The following is a 7718-nucleotide window of genomic DNA, read 5'->3' as shown; positions in this document are numbered from 1 at the left end:
AGACTTTAAAGTGTTAAAGAACAAAGATGTCATTTTGAGGACTAAAGTGTGCCTGACCCATGTCATGGTATTTTCAACCACCTAATATGTATATGAAAACTGGACAATGAATAAGGAAGATTGGAGAAGAATTGATGCATTTGAATTATGGTGTTGGCAACGATTTTTTGAAAGTATCATGATTTGGTCTTTTGGGTAGAGAAAATTAAAAGAGGTCGTCCCCTTAAGATTCTAACAATTGAGGGCAAACGCATGGAGGGAATTTTGGACACTGGAGCGGATGTCTCGTGTATTGCTGGTAAGGACTGGCTCTAATAGAGAGCATGGCCACTTGGGACTGCCAGTGCCCCACTTACTCTGTTGTAGATGTAACACAATAGCCTTAATTCTGAGCATCAGGACCCACTGGAACCCCTAGTGTAGTGAGCATCACAAAGGTATATGCAAATGGTGCCGCAAGGAAGGGTGGGCTCCCATACTTTGTGGATCTCTTCTACTCAAAATCATGTTCTATCATTTACTGGACTGCACTTGCAAAGCTCAAGTTCAAAGACAAAATTATTAAGAGTTTCAAAATGATGACAGCCCAGCATTAAATTAAGCATGGGGCCTATCTGAATGCTGGACTTTGCGTGGCTTCACAGGTTGACTATCCATCAACCTGGCCCTGGCTATACTAAATTGGACCCTCTTTTTAAGCAACAGCTGGATTGAAAATGATAAAGCACACCATTATTGCAACTCACATGAGTTGATAATGTTACAATGTGACTTTAAGAGCCATTAAATATTCTTTTTAATTCCACAGACATTGACTGAACTCAGCACTGTCCAAAAAGCCAAGCAGGGTGGGGTAGGAGAGTATTTCTTGAATGAATAGACACTGTGTGATTTCAACAGCACTAGTCTGGTATGGAAAACAAATCACACAGAACTATACACCAGACAGATTATGGCAGCTGGTATAATGGTAAAAATAAATTGCACAAAGAAGGGACTCTTTGATTCTAACTAGGGAGACACTTCAGTTGCACTGAAGGCATTAGTGAAAAGCAAGACTCCGGGAATTGACAGAATACAAATTGAAATGTTTCAACAAATGGATTCAGAGCTGTAGGCACTCATTCGTGTATGCCAAGAAATTTGGAAGACAGCAACCTGGCCAACCGATCGAAAGAGATTCATATTTGTGCCCATTCCAAAGAAAGGTGACCCAAAAGAATGCAGAAATCATAAACAATATCATTAATATCACATGCAAGTACAATTTTGCTGAAGATAATTCAAAAGGCATTGCAGCATTGATAGGGAGTTGCCAGAAATTCAGGCTGGATTCAGAAGTGGACGTGGAAATAGGGGCATCATTACTGACATCAAATGGATTTTGGTTGAAAACAGAAAACCCCAGAAAGATGTTTACCTGTGTTTTATTGACTATGCAAAGGTATTGCACTGTATGGATCATAGCAAATTATGACTAACATTTGGAAGAATGGAAATTCCAGAATACTTCAATCTACACTGCAGAACCTATACATAGACCAAGAGACAGTTGTTCAAAAAGAACAAGTGTGTGCTGAGTGGTTTAAAAGCAGGAGAGGTGTATAGCATGGTTGTATTCTTTCACCATATTTATTCAATCTGTACACTGAGCAAATAATCCAAGAAATGGAACTATTTGATGAAAAAAAAACACACTATCAAGATTGAAGAAAGTCTCATTAACAACCTACAATATGCAGATGACACAATTTTACTTGCCGAAAGCAAAGAGAACTTGATGAAATGATACAATATAGCCTTCAATATGGATTGCATCTCAACATAAAGAAAACAGAAATCCTCACAAATGGACCAATAAGCAACATCATGATAAAGAAACAGAGAAAATACTGAAGCTGTTAAGGATTTAGTTTTGTTTGGATCCACAATCAAAGCTCATGAAAGCAGCAGTCAGGAAATCAAATAAAGCATTACAATGGGCAAATCTGCCCCAAAAGTTCTCTTTATAGTGTTAAAAAGCAAAGATGTCACTTTGAAGACTAAAATGAACCTGACCCAAGCATTTTCAATCACCTCATATATGGTTGCTAACCTCAGGATCAACAGTTCGAAACTACCAGCTGTTTTGCAGGAGAAAGATGAGGCTTTCTACTCCCATAAAGATTGACAGCCTCAGAAACCCTGTACAGGGTCACTATGAGTCAGAACTGACTCCACAGTACATAACAACAACAATATATGCATTCAAGAGCTGGACAATGAGTAAAGAAGACCAGAGGTGATTCATATATTGGAAGTATGGTGTTGGAGAATATTGAATGTACCACAAGCTGCCAGAAGAACAAACAAATCTGTCTTGAAAGAAGTACAACCAGAACGCTTCTTAGAAGAAGCAAGGATAGTGAAATGTCATCTCATGTACTTTGGACATGTTATGAGGAGGGACCAGTCCCTGAAGAAGGGTACAGTGCTGGGTAAATTAGAGGGTCACGGAAAAAGAGAAGGCCCTCACTGGGATGAAGTGACACAGTGACTACAACAAGGGCTGCAGCGGGATGGGGAGAATGACACAAGACTCAACAGTGGGTCATTCTGCTGCTCATAGGATGAGTCAGAGCCAATGGAATGGTACCTGATGCCAACAACAGGGAGACCAAGGCGATAAGAACTAGAAGTGATATTTGATCTGATTCTTAAAAGGTGAGTAAATTGTTGATAACAGACAGAGAAAGGACATTTTCTTGTGCGCGTGGATACTCAAGTAAGTAGACCTGAGACAAGGGTTTCCATGCACATAGTTTATGTTGGAAAATGATCCCAGGAAACAAAAATGAAGATTGAGAAAAGTGAACCAAGGAAAGAGGGAAGCCAATAAAAAGGTGCGGTGCTAAGGTATAGTGTAACTTTGAGCAATTGGGGTTCGTTCAATCCTACTGGAACCCTCTGAGGAGCCAGGTGAGCTGCATCTGCACCCCAAGACGAAGGGCACTATTTAACTCACTGAATCCCAATCTCCACTGGTCCAGGATTGCTCAGAGCTATTAATTAACTCCTTAGCATTCCCAGGTTTGCACATGCCTAAGAGCTGCTGAGCAGGCTCCCCCAGCTATCCTACTGCTTGGTATTAGAGGAACCCAAGGGCAGGAAGGAGACAGATAATGCAGCTGAGGGGAGGTGTGGTGGGTGAGGCAGGCGACACCTGAGCACAGCTGGTTACCAAAGCAACACCTGGAACAAAAGGTGTGGTGTGGGAGAAGCACCAGAGATGTTCTACACACGTCTACTTCTCAAACTTCAACTGCATTCAGCTCACCTGGAGGAGCCCAATCCCAGAGTCCCTGGTTCAGTAGGTCTCAGGCTAGGGTTGAGAATTAGCATTTTGAGCAAGTCCCAGGTGAAGCTTGTGCAAGTGGGCCAGGGACCATACTTTGAGACAAACCACGGATCTCAGCAGAGGAAACTACACAATACATGCTCTAGAGTTGGAAAAGAAAGATTCAGGCAATATCTATTAGTCCTGGTGTGAATGGAGTATAACAAGGTGAAAGTGAAGCTGATAAGGGAGGAGATGAAAGTGGGACATCAAATCCAGGTCAGACTCAAAGAACTTGAAGTGGTTGTTGGCATGTGCATTGAGCCTTTTAAAGACAGCTATCCACTCTGTCAAAGGAGCTCTGGTAGTGTAGTGGTTACAAATCGGGCTGCTAACCTCAAGGTAAGCAGTTCGAAACTACCAGCTGTTCTGTGGGAGAAAGATGAGGCTTTCTGCTCCTGTAAAGATTTACAGCCTCGGAAACCCTGTACAGGGTCGCTGTGTTGGAACTGACTCCACAGCACATAACCACCACCACCACCACCTCTCTGTCATGGAGTCCTGGTGTGGCACTGTGGGTTAACATGCTGGACTGCAAAATCAGTTTGAACTGCAAGGTCAGCAGTTCAAGCTCACCAGCTTCTCCTCAGACACCCTATACAGGGTCACTATGGGTCAGAAGCAGCTCAATAGCACTTAACAACAACAACAACTACTCTGTCTGGACCTCAACGTCATTTGAATAGCAAGGTTGGCAGTTCAAACTTACCAGCCACTCCTCAGAAACCCTATACAGCCTCGCTATGAGTCGGCACTTAACAACAACCACAGTCTACTCTGTAGAAAGGCACATAGATGGTCAAGCCTTGGGGTGCTGATGAGTTCTCAACTTAGTGCTAGCCCCGGTGCCTCACCAGCCCAACTTGCTTCCCTTAAATGTATCCAATGTGCCTTCACTAATATTCTTTTCATTTAAACCATCTTCTTTCTACCCAGATCCTAAGGAATTCTAGCCTCCGGTGTGGATTGCATCTTAATGTAAAGAAAACAAAAATTCTCACCATTGGATCAATAAACAATATTATCAGTGGAGAAAAGATTGAAGTTGCCAAGGACTTCATTCTTCTTGGATCAACTATCAACACTCATGGAAGCAGCAGTCAAGAAATCAAATGACATATTGCATTAGGCAAATCTGCTGCACAAGAACTTTTTAAAGTGTTGAGCAAAGATGTCAACTTGAGGACTAAGGTACACCTGACCCAACCATGGTATTTTCAATAACCTCATATGCATGCAAAAGCTGGACAGTGAATAAGGAAGACCATAGAAGAACTGATGCTTTTGAGTTATGGTGTTGGAGGAGAATATTGCAAGTGCCATGGGCTGCCAAAAGAACCAACAGATCTGTGTTGGAAGAAGTGCAGCCAGAGTGCTCCTTGGAGGCCAGGATGGCCAGACTTCGTCTCTCATACTTTGGACATATTGTCAGAAGGGACCAGTCGCTGGAGAAGGATATCATGTTTGGTAGGTTGGAGGGTCAGATAAAAAGAGGAAGACCCCCAGCGAGATGGATTGGCAAAGTGGCAGCATCAATGGGTTCAAGTGTGGCAACAATAGTGAGGTTGGCCCAGGATCGGGCAGTGTTTCATTCTGCTGTGCTGTGCATAAGGTCGCTATGAGTCGATACCAACTCAGTGGCACCTAACAACAACCGGGGTGAGAGGGTGAGGAATGAGGCCAGGTAAATAGATAAATAGATCAGTACATTTAAGCCTTTCCACCTGAAGAATGCCCTGATACAATGCAAGTGAATATCAAAATGTAAGATTTAAGTGCAACTCAGTGTGAAACATAAAATTTAAAAATAGATGAATAATATGTAAAAATAAACCAAGGCCTTAAACTGATAGTGGAGATTTAAGATATACCAAAAAAAGTAAAGAGAACATTATAGAGACAGAATTTTCTTTCAAACCCTAAGGAATTTGCTATAGGCAAGGGAGAGGCTTCAAAATTGCTAACTTGTGCCATATGGAGTTTTCCCCCATCCATACACACTCTGAGAACATGGAATACTGGCAGGAGAAAAGAAGGAATAAGTTACTCTGTGGACTCAAAATTCTTCAGGACCATCTTGGAAAACATAAGATAAGATCAAATCAGAAATTAAAGTCAGAAAACATGCTGATAAGGCAGTGTGTTGCAATCCATTTAAAAGCTTGCATCTTGCTTGATTTATGCACCCATAATCAATTCATCAAAACGTGACAGTGCAATTCTATTCAATGGTACTCCCGACCCCAGCCCCAGCGCCTACTGCAGCCTCGACCTAGATTTCTTGTCCAAATTTTTGGAGGACACATTGATGAGTTGTCGGCTTCTGTTTTCAAGGATACCAGTGTCTGTTGCCACTGAGTTGACTCTAACTCATAGGGACCCTTGTGTGTCAGAGTAAACTGGGTTCGATGACTGACTTCTTTGGAAGTCAATCACTAGGCCTTTTTCCTGAAGCACCTCTGGGTGCACTCAAACCTCCAGCCTTTAAGCCAAGTACATTAACTGTTTGTACTCCCAAGGGACTCTTCTTCAGGGAAAAAGAAAAAATACAAGAGAGGCATGGATGGAGCCACCATGTTCTTCAGCAAGGGTGGCGGTTTGTACTGACAGAAAGGGGCTTTCTCCTCAGTGAGAGTTCTCCATGGGGCACTTAAGTGAGACAATGGCTTTTTATGGAGAGGGATGATTTTGTTTTAGCTTTGCAGCATTTCTCAAAGACCCTCTGTTCTTTCTCTCTCTGTCTCTCTCTGTTTCCCTCTCTCTCTCTCTACTGTGCCTTGTTGTTTTCTAGATTTCCAAGGTTAAATCCTGCACCCTTATTAAAGCTAGCTGAGCCTTTGAAAATTCCTAGAGTTTCTCTGCTAATCTGATGTGTGTAGTGCTTTTCTTTGAGCTGGTCCAAATGTAGGGTGAATCAATACTACAGCACAGTGTGATCATGTGGTCATCTGTAATGTGGTCTGTATCTGGAATCTTATGAATGAATCTTTCCAGTTTTACCTTAGGTGAAAGGAGGTCCTCATCATTATGAAAATAGTTGCTATTGGTTAGACACGTGACTATGTGCTAGATGATGTATAATTAAGCATAGTCCTATCATGATCCCCCTTTTTACCGATGAAGAAAAGATGCTCAAGAGAGACTAAGAGGTTTATCCACAATCATAGAGTTAGTAGGTAGCAGAGCTGGGATTTCCAACTTCAGTCTAACTCAGATGTTCTCAGCTGGGGTGATTATACTTCCCAAGGGACATTTGGCACTGTTGGTACATTTGGTTAAGCATTCAACTGCTAAATGCAAGGTCAGCAATTCAAACCCACTATCCTTTCCAAAAAAGAAAGATGAGGTGATCTTCTCCCATAAAGAATTATTATCTCAAAACCCTAAGAAGAATGGGATATATATATGTTTATATCCCACAAGTAAATAAGAGTGTGAAAGAGGATATTTGTACAGGGAGGAAACAGGATAACTGATGTTGCAGGGAGGGGATTGCAATCATTAAGGCAAAACAAAGAACGTAATTTGTTGGATGTAAAACTAATGATCTTGTCTGTAAACCCTCATTCAATTCAGTTAATTAAAAAAACAAAGCCCTAAGTGCAGTTCTTCTCTGTCCTATAGGGTCACTGTGAATCAGAATTGACTCAATGACAGTGGTTTGGGGGTTAATTTTAGAGACAGTTTTGACTGTCACATCTGTAATACTACTAGAATTCATGAGTAGAGGTCAACCCCTCAAACGAAACTGTAAATAGTACAAAGTTGAAAAACCCTGGTCTAACCATTATACAACAACAAACCACTATACTGGAGTCCTGGTGTGGTGCTATAGGATAAGCACTGGATCTCAAGGTCATTTTCAACCTCAAGGTTGGCAGATCAAACTCACCAGTCACTATTTGGAAACCCTATAAAGGGTCACTGTGAGTCAAAACTGACTCAATGGCACTTAACACCAACAACGACAACCACTATACTATATTATATTCTAATCCTTGTTATTTATTTGTATGTTTTAATGTATTTTATTTGCTAACTGTCTTGGTTGTAATTGTTGTTCTTGTTAAGTGCCATTGAGTCAATTCTGACCCATAGCAACCCTGTATAGAGTTTCCAAGGAGTGACTTGTGAGTTTGAACCAACAGCCTTGCAGTTCAAACCAACTTTGCAGTCCAGTGCATTAACACAGGTTGTTGGTGTTGTTTAGGTGCCATCAAGTCAGTACTGACTCATAGCGACCCTATGCACAACAGAAAGAAACACTGTCCGAACCTGGGCCAACCTCACAATTATTGCCATGCTTAAGGCCACTGATGCTGCCACTTTGCCAATCCATCTC

Source organism: Chrysochloris asiatica, unplaced genomic scaffold (assembly GCF_000296735.1).
Source record: "Chrysochloris asiatica unplaced genomic scaffold, ChrAsi1.0 scaffold00060, whole genome shotgun sequence".
In the NCBI taxonomy this organism is placed as follows: domain Eukaryota; kingdom Metazoa; phylum Chordata; class Mammalia; order Afrosoricida; family Chrysochloridae; genus Chrysochloris; species Chrysochloris asiatica.
Note: the sequence above shows the minus strand (reverse complement) of the source record.